General features: G+C 41.3%; 1 non-coding gene across 1 annotated transcript; it reads right to left on the bottom strand.

Moving 5' to 3' along the window:
* Positions 1–13251: 13251 nt before the first annotated feature.
* LOC117722129 (small nucleolar RNA SNORA70) lies at positions 13252–13390 on the bottom strand. The gene has a single exon (XR_004608515.1). It is a non-coding gene; the product is annotated as a small nucleolar RNA SNORA70 (small nucleolar RNA).
* Positions 13391–16593: the final 3203 nt, after the last annotated feature.

Below are 16593 nucleotides of genomic sequence, written 5' to 3'. Positions count from 1 at the left end.
GAACAGAAAAGACATGGCCCTATGTTTTGAATTCTTCTTGCACTTTGATATGAAGTATATTTATATCATATATGTATTGATATTATCTAATATTTTTTGCTTTTATTCTTCAATATTTTTGAATTTATATAAAACCACGACAGAATAATAATGGTCACATGCCCATGACTGCATTGTCACCATATTTTTTTAAGGCTATGACATTATAAATACCTGGCAAAGCTCCATGTCATTCTTCAGTTTTTCTATTTCTCCCTTTTCTTCTGTCAACATCCTCCCTAGAAATTACCACTGTTAGCAACTGAAAATAATGACTTAGAATTTGAGTTGTTTATTTATTTGATTTATTAAGTGTTATGAAATACCGTTTAGCTAGTTTGAAGTGGCATTCTAATAGAGGCATGCTTGGACAGAAATAGGGTTTGTTTCATCTTAGGGTTTGTAGTTCATCATCCAAGGAAGTCAGGGCAGGAACTAAAGGCAGGAACCCAGAGGCAGGGACTGATGCAACAGCCATGAAGGAACACTGTTCATTGTATTGCTCCTCAAGGCTTAATGATGCTTAAGTCAACCCGGCTGTGTGTCATGAGTTCCTTGCTGCCCACCTCAATGTTCTGGGTTCCCAAATGAAACACACACACACACACACACACACACACACACACACACACACACACAGCCTTTTATTTTAGTATGCCTTAAACAGCTCAGTAGTTGGGCCACTCTCAAACCTCCACATGGTTAACACCGCCCCTCTAATATTCCTAAGTTATTACTTACTAAAATCCCTTGTTGTTGCCCTAGATGCAACTGGGCAGGAGGGGGAGACTCCTGGGACTACTCTTCCCTGGCTCTTACTTGATTGCTATGCTCTCTCTTCTGCACCTCTCAGGCCCGGTTCTTCTCCTTTCCAGGTATGGCGGTTCATTTTCTTCTTCTTCCTCTCTCGAGATCCCCTTGACAGTAAACCCTAAAGTCCCACGTTTGTCTTCCTGCCCAGCCATTGGCCACTGGCAACTTTATTTACCAGTCAGAACCAACTGGGAGCAGGGACCCTCAGCATCTTACATTCGAATTCTCATGAAATCTTCGGGACCCAATTAACACAGTACAAGTGTTAGAGCAACCTAGGAATGTCACTGCCTATAGTGGGCTGTGCCTTCCCATACAAATCACTAACTAAGAAAATATGCCATACTCTTACCTTCAGGCTAATTTTATGGAGGTGTTTTCTAAACTGTGGTTCCCTCAAATATGTCTAGGTTTGTATCAAACTGACAAATACCTAGCCAGTCCATATGCTGTCTACAATGCTCTGCACCTTGCATTTTGGTTTTGTTGTCTTGTTTTATCTTATTTTGTTTCGAGGCAGAGTTTATGTATCTCTGGCTGTCCTGGAATCTATTTTGTAGACCAGGCTGGCTGAACTCAGGAGTCGTTGCTTCCTCTGCCTCTGAACACATTTTAAGCGATCTTTTCATACAAATGTAATCTAACCTGTGGTATTAAAGTTTCAACTTTTAAAATATCTTTTTTTTGAGATTAAGAGCACCAAAATTCTTTTAAAAAGATTAAAAAAATTTTCATTTAAAAAATATTTATTTATCTTTTGTGTGTGTGTGTGTGTGTGTGTGTGTGTGTGTGTGTGTGGTTGTGTGATACATGAAGGACCCTGCAGAAGCAAGTGTCAGAGTCCCTGGAGCTGGAATCATAGACAGTTGTGAGCTGCCATATGGGTGCTGGAAACTGAACCCAGGTTCTGTAGAAGATCAGTCATTGTTCTCAACCACTGAGTTACCAATCAAGCCCTACATCAGAATTATAAATCTTTGACATGCAGGGTATAGAATGGTAGGTAGTTCATTGTAGTTTGTATGTGTGTATATAAGATATGTGCTCATACATGTATATGCATGCATGCATGTGGAGGTCAGAGGTCAATGTCAGGTGTCTTCCTCAACTATTTCTCCACACAAAATATAATAGTAACCCCCAGCCATGGTTGTAAGTAGAGTAGTGAACCAGGGAGATCAGAAGAACAAAGATGGTACCAGTTATTAGATGCTTGATATCTCCTTCCTTTCTTCCCTCGTTTTTTTTTTCTGAATATGGCTAAACTTTAATTGTCCCTGATTATTGTCATAGAAGCAACAAGTTTTTCCCAATACCACACAGAGAAATTCTTGTTCCATAAAGAGGTCTACTCCTCTTCAATTCTGTAAAACAACCTCAGCTAAGGAGTCTAACTGATCTTCCAGACCAGAAGCAGAATTTTTAGATGGGCCAAGGTTTACTTGAATAATCAGATTTTCTTAAGTTTTTGTACCCCATAACTAGGGCTGAAGTTCCAACTGCCATGAGGCCTATAGTGTCTGTCCCACCAAGAGGAGAATGAGAATGGGGTCAGCTCACCATACGCTGGGAGGCTCAGAATTTAGATTTAGGTGGGCTCCGCCCTCTTCTCCATTATGGATGAACACCTGTGGTATAACATGCAAGAAGGTTCAAAGGAACAGGTTTGCCAACTTCGATCGATTAGGTCTTTGTTCTTGTATTGGCAGGTATTGCCACCGACATGCTGGGGTTTTGAGCCTGAGCAATATTTCCATTGGTATTGCCGATGATAATCCAGCAGTTTCTCCAACTCATCCAATGTGAGACTTTCCAGATCTTGGATTGAGTTTGCCTGCTTGGTTGTGTACTTTCTGAAGTCATTGGTCATGTTTACTAGTTCTTCAAATCTTAGTCCAGAGATTTCCCGCTTTTCTGGAACTGGCCTATATGTGTCCCCACCAATGTGGAGGTTCTTATTTATGACTGCCCCAGGACTAAAAAAGTTATCGTTCTCAAGATTGCCTTTCAAGGCAGACACCCAAATTTCAAGGACTCACAGTATGTACTCAGACCGTCTTTCAGGTATCCGAGGTACTTAGTTATACACAGATACCCTGGATGCTGAACTTTGTTGACTTTGAGGGGTCAGACTGCCCAAGGGGTGCAATAAGGCTTATCTTCTTCTAGAGTGTTTATGAGAGGGAATCACAGGAATGGGAGCAACAAAGAGAAGTATGCTGCAGGGAAGAAGATTATACTAGAGGAGAGAGATGTCCACCCTCAATTCAACACAGTGCCAGATTATGTCACCTATCCCACAACTAGAATTTGCTGCCAGATATTTGTTGTGTGGCTCAGCCCTTAGCACACATTTTCAGTCCTTCTTGTTGGAATACAGGCACGCCCTTAGCACATACCTTTAATCCCAAACAATGAAGGTAAAGTTAAAGTTAGTTTGTAGAGAGAAGCTCCCATGTTTGAAAGTGATATGTGATTGAGTGGCAGACAAAGTGATTAATCAGAGAAAGATCTGACAGAACAGGATATGCCCACTTCTCACTGGAAGAGAGAGAAAAGGGAAGCTACTTAATGGGCAGTGCAGAGAGAGGAAGAAGGAGGCAGTGTGATCAGGAGAGTTTTTACAGAGACAGGTTAAAGAGAGGACAAGCTAGACACATGTGAAGACAGAATGAGCCAGAGAATGAGAAGGAGCCAGAAGATTAGAACAGATTGCCAAAGTTAGTATGAGGTCAAGCAGAGCAATTCAGGAGAGGCCAAGAGAGTCAGTCAGTTTGGAGAGGAGCTTGAGCCAAAACAGCCGAGTTGACCAGGAAGTCAGTGGTCAGAAAGGACAAGAAAGGATGAGCTATTAGCAGTAAGTCTCAAAGCTGCAACATTCTGGGCCTAGATTAGATTGTATGGAGGCTAGAAACTTCCAAGACTGGGCCTAGGTTAGCAGACTGAGGCAGTAAGCCTCTGAGATGATAACTGTTACAAGGGAATAAAGGATAGAATTCTTTAATCAGGACTTGTAGATAGTTCTAGCACTGGTTCCAGGAAACAACTGATGCATCATGCTAGTAGAATATAACACGTCAAAGATATATCTATTTTATTTTACTTCACTTATTTATTTTATTTGTTTGTTTTGGTTTTTTGAGACAGTTTCTCTGTGTAGCCCTGGCTACCCTGGCACTGTTTCTGTAGACCAGGCTAGTCTTGAACTCACAGAGATCCACCTGCCTATGCCCTCAAATGCTGAGATTAAAGGCATGTGCTGCTACCACCACCACCACCTAATGACAGCAGCCATAATCCCATCTTTATCATTCTACAGGTAAAATTCTCATATTTTTTCCTGATTTCATCTAGGAGATTTTCATTTATTTAATTAATTTTGTTTTAGATATTTAGACTGTTCCAATCCAGTGCTTTTAAGTCTTTCTCAGTGGGACCTTTTGAACTATGTATATAGCTTTAGAGTATACTACCTTAAGACTGTATTAGTTAATAAATAAAATAGTTTGACAAAAAATAGTTTGGCTACTTTGAGTATTATTTTATTATTGTAATGAATTTTAAAACAGTTTTCTTTGAGCCTAGTTGAAATTATGCTTTAAGTTTGTATTCATTATTCTATTTCTAAATGCAATGAATTTTAACCATCACTTTCCAAGCAGCTTTTGATTACCATCTGACCAACTAACAATGAGCCAATCCCAAATAATCACACACACACACACACACACACACACACACACACACACACACGGTTTATTTTTGAAGCAGTGTTTCATTTGCCCCAAGTTGGTTGTTATGTGGGATGGTGTGAAATTTTGCATCCACTTCCTGAGTGGAGGGATTACAGGCACGATTGATTTAAGTTTGCATACATACTAAGCAAGCAGTCTATCAGCTCATTTTAATCCCCATCCTGACTTAACTATATATTTTGTTTTACAAATATTTGACCTGTGTAAAATACTTAATTGCTTTTATTAATACAAACATAACTTTTGATTCAATATGAATAACAGGTAATTTATTCTGAGCCAAACATGAGCAACCATATCTGGCAACGTGGATTTAATCTATCCTCAATGACATGTTGCACCGTGAAAGTGGTTACTCAGGTAGGGTTACTACATATAATCCTTTTGCTTCTAGCTTTCACTATAGAACCATGCTTGCCCCGCCTCACACTTAGCTATGTAAAACAGAGAATAAATTCTGTTATAACACTAGTGCTAAGGAGATACTACAGTCCCCTGCTCCCAGATACCTCCATGATGTGACTCATACTCACAGAACCAGTGGGGAATGTAACAGGCCCACACCTTAGTAGGCACAAATGACTCCATGATTGAAGTAGCTCACGTTTAGGCCTTAGAACCCAGCATGTAGACAACACCACCTGGCAAAATGAGGACAAAATCCTGATCCATTGGAGTCCACAGTTCTAGGAAAGTCCCAAATTGTCCTAACCTTGCATTTTGGCTTCTGTAGTTCTGTTTCTGGCTAACTGGTCTTGTTAACTTGGGTGTGCCGCCCACAACATGGTTTTGGTGTTTGAAAACTCATCCCAAGAAAGGCTCAGAACTGCACTGGGGTCCCAAACACTCAGTGTAGTTTCTGGATGGCCAATAAAGAATTTCTGTTGGTTGGAACCTGTGTCCGTGTGGTCTTCTCTATTGGATACCTCCCAACACCAGCAACATAAAAATTCAGCAAGGTATTGCCATATGTGGAGAGAGGGGCCAACAAGAGGAAGGCCAGGGTGGACAACAGAGGGGGAAGAGAGTGAAAAGAAACGTAATTACATATGTGTACGGAAATTCCACAATGAAGCCCATTACTTTGTCTGCTAACTTAAAAAACCTAAATTTTAAAAGTAATAATTAAAAAAAAGTGCCGGGCGGTGGTGGTGCACGCCTTTAATCCCAGCACTTGGGAGGCAGAGGCAGGTGGATTTCTGAGTTCGAGGCCAGCCTGGTCTACAGAGTGAGTTCCAGGACAGCCTGGGCTACACAGAGAAACCCTGTCTTGAAAAACCAAAAAAAAAAAAAAAAAAAAAGTAATGAAAAATATTTACAAAACCATATTACATTCTAATAAAAGGGAAAGAATATAAACCTGGAATGGGGACTTGTTGGGTGTGCTTTTGGGGAGTGGTAGGGATCAGTCAGTGGTGGATGGATGTGATCAAGATGCAACGTTTACAAGGATGAACTGTTGAAGAATTAATACAAGCTAGTCTATTAAACTACTAGATCCAAGGGCTGGGTGTAAGGACACACGCCTTTAATCCCAGCACTTGGGAGGCAGAGACAGATGGGTCTCCATGAGTTTGAAGCCAGTCTGGTCTACATAGTGAGTTCCAGGAGAGGCAGAGCTAACAGGAGACCCTATCTCAAACAAACAAACAAACAAACCCCCATTCCATTCAATACATCCAAAGACAATCTCAGGTTAGTTTTTTTTCCTCCCTACTTAACAAAATTTCCCAAATAAACCTAATAAGAACCAAAATGGGAACTATTAACATAGACTACATTTTAAATAATCCTTGCTGTAGATTGTTTTGTGGTTAGGTTGGGATTACCACACATGAACACACAAAGGCTTTCATGGGTCCAAACCGCCCTTTGGAAAGTGGCCTTCCTGTTTTAAACAGAGCACAGATCGATTCTGTCCCGTAGCCATGGTGTCTTGGGTTATCAGCTTTTTTTGCACTCTAAGGCACAGTCATAGCCAAGTGATCCTGGGGTACTTAGTTCTGTTCTTAGGAGTTAGTCTTATGTCTAGGACTGTAGAGGATTCGTCATATACAGATGAAGGATCTCTGTTCAGCTGCTGGACACGAAAAGCGCCTGTGCTGAGAAGAACCTGTGCCTTTGAACACAGAAGTCTTTCCCCCATTGTAGCTCCTTGGAGAGTTCACTTCACTCACATGTTGACATCATGCCTGGTGGGAAGAAAAGTACATGATGGTATTGTGCTCTTTTGCTGGGATGTGGCTCTAACCAGACGGGCAAAGGACCTCATTTAGGTTAGGGCTTTTGGAAAGGTGGGGGACAGTGCAAATGACCCTATAAGGAACAGGGCAAAGCAATCAGGGAGAACAAGAAGACATGACAACTCAACCCCAGCTCACTTGAAAATGTTTTCTTGGGCTATTTCTCCCCCTAATGCACATCCTGGAAGAGGTTCAAAGGTTAGATTCCGAGTGAAGGGACCAGAATACTTTCCTGAGTTTGGAGCCTCGGAGGGTTAGACGTGAGAACTTCGTTGTTGTATCTGGAAAAGAAGTTCTCCTTCAAGTCAAATCCAATTCCCAGAAGCAAGTCTGCTCTGGGTCACTTTCACAATCCACACCAGTAAGGAAGCTCTGGGGGTGCAGTTCAAATGGCTGTCTCTGAGAAACTAGAGCTGTTGTGTTCTGGCTCACGTTTCCTAAGGACACGACGCCCGATGTCCTTTTTCTCTATTTGTGTTCAAGATAGACTTTGGTCTCAAGTTTTCATTCCGCTAATCTCTTTGTTGTAGAGCAAACAAATATGTATATTAAAGGCAGGTTTATTGGGAAGCTGCTCTTGGATGGACAAGTTCACTGGCCACAAGGACCAAGACCCGTGAAGTCACCGTGGGAAAGTGGGGGGGGGGGGGAGGGGAGGGAGAGAGAAAGAAAGGGACAGAGAGAAGAGGGGAGAGAGAGACAGAGCAATTTAATTTTAAGTACCTCAAAACTTCTTTGTTTCTAGGCATAGAATAATTTGTTCAGTTGAGAAATAACGAGTTCCATAGCAACTGAAAGTGTACACTTTTCCCAAGGCACTTTTAACTCTGAATCCATATCCGGTATCCTCCAAATCCATATCCTGTATCCTCCGAATCTGTACCCTGTATCCTAGCCTGTACCCTACCCTGTATTCTAGCCTGTATCCTAGCCTGAGCTGCTGGCAGAAGGGAGGAAGTCTGTCATGTCCTCAACAGTCCTAAGAGGCTGCAGAAGTCTAACCCACACCCATAGCTGGGGAATCTTCTGGTGCTCTGAAGGAAGAATAGAATGTGGAGGTGGTCTTGGCACTAGGAGACTCAGAGAAAAAGAATCAAGCAGAGGGGCAGGGAAATAGGCAACAATCCCATCAGAAAATTAATGGTCAATTGAAATGTTTGCCTCTTCAGTATTTTGACAGGGAAAACACCAAGAAGTCCGTCCACTTTGCCTCCCCTTCTTTTCCTCTTTTCAAAAATAATCCAGCAGCTTCTCCCAGTTATCCAGTGTGGGTTAAGAGTCACCTCTAGACATTTCTGGAGAGGATTCTAGAAGTCCATTCTAAATACACCCAGAAAGGCTTCCCTGGGCTAAACTCTGCGGTGACTTCCCATGTTCAGCTTCTCTGAAAGCTGTCCCTGCTGACTTCATGGTGCCCAGTCCCCTCCAGATATGAAAGCAGGCCAGTCCATCCCAGTGGCTCTCGTAGTGACCTGCAGTAACCTCAGAGGCTCACTGTGTGTTTGGATAACACAGAGATAAGATAAAGAAGAGGACATGAAGCAATACCCCCGAAAAACATGGTCCAGTGACCTAGTATTCAAGCACTGACCAAGACCGACAATGGAACACTTTACTAGAGATATTTTTCTTACCGCCAGTCCCTTCTGCCCTAATTACTTCTTGCCACAGACTCAGCAGAGACAAACCACAGCTGGCCGTCTGTATTTTCTGCTGCAATGCTCTTCATGTAATCAAAAGCAACTGCTGCAGACTTCCTTTTCCCAGATAAAGCTGTGCCAAAAACTGACATCCTTCCCTCCGGCTCTGTTTCCCAGCTCTAACTTTTCCCGGTATAGGTATCTTATTTGTGGGCTGAAAAATCAGTGCTGTCTGTTGGTTGGCTACATTTTGATTGGATAACTTTTAAACTGATTTTTATTTATTTGAAAAAAAAATTCACACACAGACTCAAGAATTAAAAGGTACGGGGGGGGGGAGGAGAGATACAGTGAAAAGTGTTCTACATTTCTTGTGTTGGCACTTCGTCTAGGCTCCGCCCCACAGTTACCTGGGAACAGCCAGGTGTGTCTGACTCAGTATAAAAGGGGCTACTTTCCCCTCCTCTTGCTCTCTTCCCCCTCTTTCCCCTTCCCCTCCCTCTCTCTCTCCATGTGCTCATGGCCGGCCTCTACACCTCCATTCTACTCCCCTCTCTCCTCCTCCCACATTCCCTTCCTCCCCCTCCCCTTCTCCCTCTCCTCTTTTGCCCCCCCTTCTCTGTCTTTCTCTGTCTCTACTCCCTCAACTCCCCTCCCCATGCCCTAAATAAACTCTATTCCATACTGTTCGTGTGTAGCTGGTCCCTCAGGGGGAAGGGATGCCTTAGCATGGGCCCCGCAGAGGCACCCCCTTCCCTCACACCAACCAATACCGTGCCCCCACCAGACATATCCCTTTTCTCTTTTTATAAATCACAACATTCTGTCTCTGTCCTTTAATAATCAGGTACGCTGATCTAGAAGCCCGTACTTTCAGTCTGAGGTCTCTATACTCTGAGAATTCTAATAGGAGTGGCCAACGCACTTTAAAATATGAGTAGTCCTTTGAGCTCCTACAGACAGATGACATCATTGTCTTTCTGCATCTGTTCTTTTTCACATAACACAGTAACCTCCAGGTTCATTCATGTTGCCACGCATGACAGGACTGCCTTCTTTTTATTACTGACAAGCATTTCCCTGGACTCATAAACACACATGTTAATCACATTCATTTTTTTCTGCTTCTCTATTGATGGACACTAAAATTGATTCCATTTCATGACTATTTGTAGAGAGCTTCGATGTGCCGTGCTGTAAAGATGGCGCTGGCTCCCCGCCCGAGGGCGAGTGCTCTCTAAGAAAAACAAGTCCTAATATGGACAAGGCTGGTGATCTGTGCTGCTTCCCCTTACATGTGCCTTTCTGCTGCCGCCACATAGCTTGCCGCGGTAGGTTGCTCCAGGAGTATTTAGCCTGTGGGCGGGCTTTACCAGGGTCAGAAGAAGATACAAAGTTCCTGAATAAATTGCTTGAGGAAGAGCTCCGGCGTCGTGTCTTCCTTGCTGGACGAGGTGGGTGCAACAACTATTGTGAACAGTGTTTTAATAAACATGGGAGTCTAGGTATCTCCTAAACACACTGCTTTTGTCTCCTTCGGCTATATACCAGATAGACAAATTTCTGACTCATGTAATTATAACCTGCTTTCATAAATGGGTGGACGAGCTTATATTCTCATCAAGCGTGTGTAAGCTTTCCCCCTTCTCCCAAATACTCACTTAGACTTAGTGTCTGTGGTGTGGTGTGGTGTGGCATGCAGGCATGTGTGGGCCATAGTGTGAATGTAGAGGTTTCAGGAATCTGTTCCCACCTTCCACCTTGTGTCCTGGGGACAGAATTCAGCTCTTCAGTGTTGATAGCATGTGCCTTTACGAACTGAGCCTCTCAATGACATTTTTTGTAACAGCGGTTCTAACAATCGTGAGATGTTACCTCACCACATTTGAATCTACATTTTCCAGATTTTTTTTTTTTCATAAACACCTCGGATCACAGGGATGGAAAGTAAAATAGATTGTTCTGGGGCTGAAGTGGCTAGTGAGAGTTGGAGAGGCTCTGGTAAAGGATACAAGATTTCAGTGAAGCAGGAAGAATGAGTTTAAGCGAGTTATTGTGTAACATGGTGGCAGACTAATGTGTTGTACTTGTATAAAATCTTAGGACATTGAAAATATTTTACAAAAATTATAAGTATGTAAGGTATTCCATTTGTAAGTTAGCTAGACCTACTCATTCCATAGTGTACACATACTTGATCATGTTGTACATGGTTAATACATACAGCATTGTCGATATAACACACACATACACACATCTAGGCTTTAATTTTTCAAAACCTACTTTTAGTAAGGGTTATTAAATTGTTTAACCTCACTTCTAGCCCACCAACCACCAGAGGTAGTGGAAAAGAAAGGTTATTAGGATATGGGGGGAAGTGGGACTGTTTAGAAATAGTTCTTTGGAGCAAATCCAATCCAATCTGTGTTGTCATAAAGTATACCAGCAGTCCACTTCAGCAGTGTCAGGATAGCAAACATGAATCAGCAGTGGTGGCACAACCCAGCAGAAACAGCCAGGCCTCCACTGAATCAGCACAAGTCAGCAGGAGCCATGAGGACCAGCAGGGACACCAGGGGAAGTTCTCTTCCGTGCCTCTCTCAAGGAAATGAAGATCAGCAAAGGCCCAAGTCCAAGAAGCATTGTAAAGCTAGCTATGCAAGCCATGCCACTGTCTGTCGGGTCCTATTTATACTCCCTCCAAACATCATGTGTCCTGCCATGGGTCTTGCCTCAGCTGGCATCACTCTGCCAATCTGTCTGTGTCTTCAGAAGCAGCAAATGATGACCATTAAGGAATGGCAAGGCATAATGAAAGGGTTAAAAACTTTTCAAAAACTCCTAACAGACAGAGCAGAACCAAGAATACAGGTCAGCTTGATCGTGAGCTCTGTGTTTCAGGAAGTTGGCTGACCACAAGATAGATGGCTGATTATGAATAGGCTCTCAGAGAATAGCCTATACAAAATGTTCCCCATGACTGTTCCTTGGACCCTGTCACAAACTGAATAATGGGCTGGAACTTTCCACAGGTACTCTCCAATAACCCTCCTTCACTCCCCCTGGGTTGTGGTTTCCCCCGTGGGTTGTGGTTTTGGTCTTTAAATTTTCTCTGCCTCCAAAGCCCCAGGGTCAGACCCCATTGCCCCTGCATGGGCTACAGGTCTTGACCTCAACATGTTGATCGAAATATACCTCTTGCTGATTGCATCAAGTTCGGTGTCTTGTGAGTTAATGGGTGGCCGTGAATTCCTGAGGCTTGGGTGAGGTCCTCCCTTCGTGGGGGCCTTACAATACCAATACCGTCCAGCATCATCCACTACCTGTTGGGTCCTTCTTAACATCATGTGTCTTTTCATGTGTTTGCTTTAGCAAAACATCTTTTCACCTGTGTCTGCTTCAGGAAAACACTCCTTCACATGTCTGCCCCAACAAAGCATCTAACACATCTGATTTTCCAAAGAAAACTTAAGTTTCCAACACACACACACACACACACACACACACACACACACACACACACGTAAGCAAAAAAACAGAAAGTATTTAGTTCTGTATGCTTCCCACCCACAAGGGATAGCAAGCATATTCTGTAACTATTTGACTTAATACATTTTCAGATCTTGTCATTTTAATGCATATGAAATTCTTTCTTTTTATACAGTAACATAGAACTATATAGAAATACATCATATTTTTACTAATACAGTTTTTAATTAAATTTTATTTTTTCAAAGATGTCACTTTTCTCTTTAGCTTTGCTTTTCATTCATGTTATTATGACTTAATCGAAAATAAAATACCATTTCACAAATTCTAAAACTATATTTTGTCTCTGAATACCTGGTTGTATTTTTTATATTTCTTTAATAATTTGCCAGAATATAATTTGTTGATTTATAGGTGTTTTTTTAATAAAAAATTATCCCTTTAATTTTTTGTCTTTATTGTGGATACACAAAGATACTTTAACCTAATGAAGGATCAGGCTTTGAACTTTGTTATGGCTTCTGGATCATTTTATACTCAGAAATGCCTTATCAACCTCAAGAATATCCTTTTGGCTGGTGTGTTTCTTTCAACATATTTATGATTTTTTAAGTGTTAGCTCATGTGGAGTTGTTTGTTTGCTTTTGTAATATATGAAATAATAGGGATTGGAGAAATGCTAAGAGAAGCTAAGTGGCCTTGATGCTCTTCCAGAGGTCCTTTGGTTTGGTTCCCAGCACCCATACTAGGTGCTTTGCAGCTGTGTCTAACTCCAGTTCTATGGGGTCTGATAATCTCTTCTAGTCTCCACTGGTACTCATCCATGTGTGGCATATACTTACATAGGTACACGTGCGTGCACACGCACGTGCACATACACACTGACTAGATCTGAGATTTACTACTGAACATGATGTTGTAGGGTGCAACCTAGCACAGTGGAAGCCCTCAGGAGTGCAGGGCCTACCATTTTTCTAGGGGGCTATACTGGGGATGTATTTGACTCCACAGCCATCAAGGATGCACTGCTTCTCAACTACCAAGTCTTCAAATTCATCTTCATTAGACTTGGTGAAGTCCCAGTTCTTAGAGGTGTGTATCTTCTGCCAGCCAGGGAACATAAATCACAGTCCTGATAGTGCACAGGGTGATCTGGTCAGTGTGAATCCTGGCCACTACCCTGGGGCTTCCCAAAGGCAACAGACAGAACTTCCTGTCCAGTGGCTAGACTAGGGACAACATTCAGATCAGAGACATAACTATCCACCAGAAAACTGTCTCCAAGGTCCTGTAGGGCAACTCCTGTAGGCAACAAGTTGAATGCACTCCCAAGTAGGCTGCAGCCCACAGCCGTTGCATGCAAGGCCCCCATGCAGAAAGGGACTGACTGGTGTGGCTTACTTAGTAGCAGATAGAAATCAAATCATCTTTAAAATATAGGAAGTAGTGATAAATTTGCTTTTCAGTGTGGCTAACAATTGCCGAAAGAGCACATATTAACTAATGTAATCTTCATCATTTTCCAATGATTTGAAATGTTTTCCTATTGTCTATGCACACTAACCAGACAAGCATACGCATCAGTTAGACACATATTGTCTGTATTTGCACTATTGATTTATCTTTTCACCCACCAGACAATACTGTTTTATTACATTGCTTGATCTTAATACTTGGCAGAGTTTATCTTTGTCCTTTCTTATTCTTTCTCAGAACCTTTCTTCTTACTTTTATTTAATTTCCAAGTGATTATAGAAACATGAACATAGTTTCTTTTTGAAAGTTCTTATCCAAATTATGGACTAGTATTCTACTTCTTCATCTTTTCTGCTCCAGATAGTAATTTTAATGTGTTTTTAAAAATCAGCTTCTAGATATTTTGTTGTTTTTGTTATAGTTGTTAATAGTCTTTTCCTTTGTTTTAAAGAAAAAGGATTTATGTAATATGGTACAAAGAGAGCATCATGTGTGACAGTAACAGAAGAGCCATTAGCCAATAAAGCATTTTTATCCATTCTATATTCCAACTTGTTGTTTGCATATATGACATTATCTACTTTTTGTATATTAATTCACCCTATCCACCATACTGAAATGGGTATGGGTGTGCTAGTTACATCTGGAGTTCTGGGATCAAATTCTTTAACTGACAATGGAAGGAAGGAAGGAAAGAAGGAAGGAAGGAAGGTTGGTTCAGGCCAAAAGAAACTCAAGACAACCAACTATCTCTGGTGTCTATTAGCATACCAAAGTGCTTGCTGGCTACCAGGCTTCCTCTGAATTTCAAGTACCTGTGATTCTAGCTCTTCTAACCCTACCTCTTACCCTAAACTCCTCCAGGTCATGTGTTTCCCTCCCACAGCTTCACAGTATTTCAGTTCTATGCTCCCTTGGCCCCATCTCTCTTGCCCCCCTCTCTTGGTCTACTTTGCCTGCACTCTCTTTGTCTTCTTCTCTCATCTCACAACCTGGTCCAGTTTGTAGGCCAGGGTTAGTTTACTACTTTCTTTCTCTGTTCTGGACTCTCCACTATGTCCTCAGTTTATGCAGGCAGGCAGGAAAGAAAGAGAAAAGGAAGGAAGGAAGAGGAAGGAAGAAAGGATGGAAGGACAGCCTTATTTTGGCTCACGGTTTCTAGACATTTCAGTTCTTCATAGGGAGGAGGGTATGGCAGAGCAGAGTAGTTCCCAGCAGATAGAGTGGGCACAGATTGCTGTGGGAACCAGTGGTCTGGTGTAAGGATCTACATCTGCCAGCGAGGTCCTCAAACCTCCTCAAATAGTGTCAACAGCTTGGCACCAAGCATTCAAAATATATCCTGTGGGAGACATTTCATATCTGAAACATAGCATCTAATGTGATATAGTATCAATGTATATAATTATATTTTTCTCCTTTCTATTATTTATTTAGCTATTAAAATACTTTTTAAATTGTATGGTTCAGAACTACCAGAGCAACAAAAAAACATTGATGATGAGAGAAATCCTTTGTTTTTCTCTGACATGAGAAAAAATGATTCTAATATTGTCTCATTAGGCATACATAATATGCTGGGATTGAGAGAGAGAAAGAGAGAGAGAGAGAGAGAGAGAGAGAGAGAGAGAGAGAGAGTATGTGGGTATGCATGTGTTATAGCACCCACACATGTGAATGTGTATCACAGAAGTGTATACAATATTTTTTTGTTTTGGCTTGGGTTTGGTTTCTGAGTTAAGGTCTCAGTCTGTATAATCCAATCTAACCTCTAACACATGGCAGTTCTCCTGACTCAACTTCTGGAATGCTGGGATTACAGGCATGAATTATCATGCCTTGCTTAGTAAAATATTTTTATGTTAAAAGTGTATATATTTATTTCTATTTTATTGAGAGACACCCCAGAATTAAAGACCAGAATTAATATTTGTTTGCAGCTACTAAGGAGTCTGAAGAAACATTGCAAGCTCAAGGCTTGATTAGTCCTGGCTGAACCTTCGAGTGGATTCAAGACCACCCTGACCAATTTAGAGCTCATCTGAAAATTAAAACAATAAAATTGGGGCTGAGGATGTAATACAATGGTAGAGTATGTATGTATGTGTGTGTGTATGTATGTATGTGTGTGTGTATGTATGTATGTATGTATGTATGTAACCCTAGAATTAACCAATGGCACTGGGGTAACAGGAGTTTTTCCTGATCACTCTGTGTAACCAACCGGAGAAAGTCCCTCTGAAAATTATTTCTTTTATAGTAATTTATTATATTTAAGTTTTGTCTCTTGAGGGATTTCAAGATTTGTTGGTTTTTTAATTTTTCATTTTTTGAAGTTCTTAAATTTGTATATATAGAGTATTTCTAGTGGTTATTTACGATAATTCTCAATTCTCTATACCCATGGTTATTTTCCTTACAACTCTTTACTTTGTGAGCTTATGTGTTTTACTTTTCATGTGACTATGTTGTAACTGGGGTGGCTTGAATGAGAGTGGCCTCCATAGTCTCGTATGTCTAAATACTTGGCCCCCAGTTGGTTCAACTGTTTGGGAAGGATTGGGAGGTGTGTCCTTGTTGGGAGAGGTATGACCATGGGGGTGGACTTAGAGGGTTCAAAAGACTTGTGCCATACCCAGTGTCTCTCTTTTTGTCTCATGCTTGTGGATCAGGATGTGAGCTCTCAGCTACTGCTCCAGTTCCTGCCTGCTGCCATGCTCCCTGTCATGGTAATCATGGACTCCCATGCAAGAGTTGACTTGCCCCAGATAAACTCTTTGTTCCATTTGCCACCATCACGGTATCTTATCAAAGCAATATAAAAACAAGTAAGGTAATAATTTGATCTTTTAAAAGGCCCAACCTTTATATTTATTTATTTATCAGTTGTGGTTTTCTGCTTCTTGATCCATTTTTATATTCATCTTTGCGGTTTCTATCTTTTGTTGCAGTTTAGTTTTTTGTTTGTTTGTTTTTGTTTTTTGGGTTTTTTTTTTGTATTTTCTGATATTTTGAAGAGGTTTTATCCATTTCTTGTTTATTGAGATAAATCTTTGGAGGTATGAATTTTTTTCTGGGTATAGTTTTCATTGAATTCCATGAGTGCTAATTTGTGTTTATACTATTGTTATTTCTGAG

The sequence above is a fragment of the Arvicanthis niloticus genome, chromosome 16, assembly GCF_011762505.2.
Source record: "Arvicanthis niloticus isolate mArvNil1 chromosome 16, mArvNil1.pat.X, whole genome shotgun sequence".
NCBI classification, from domain to species: domain Eukaryota; kingdom Metazoa; phylum Chordata; class Mammalia; order Rodentia; family Muridae; genus Arvicanthis; species Arvicanthis niloticus.
This window is presented reverse-complemented; position numbering and strand designations above follow the sequence as displayed.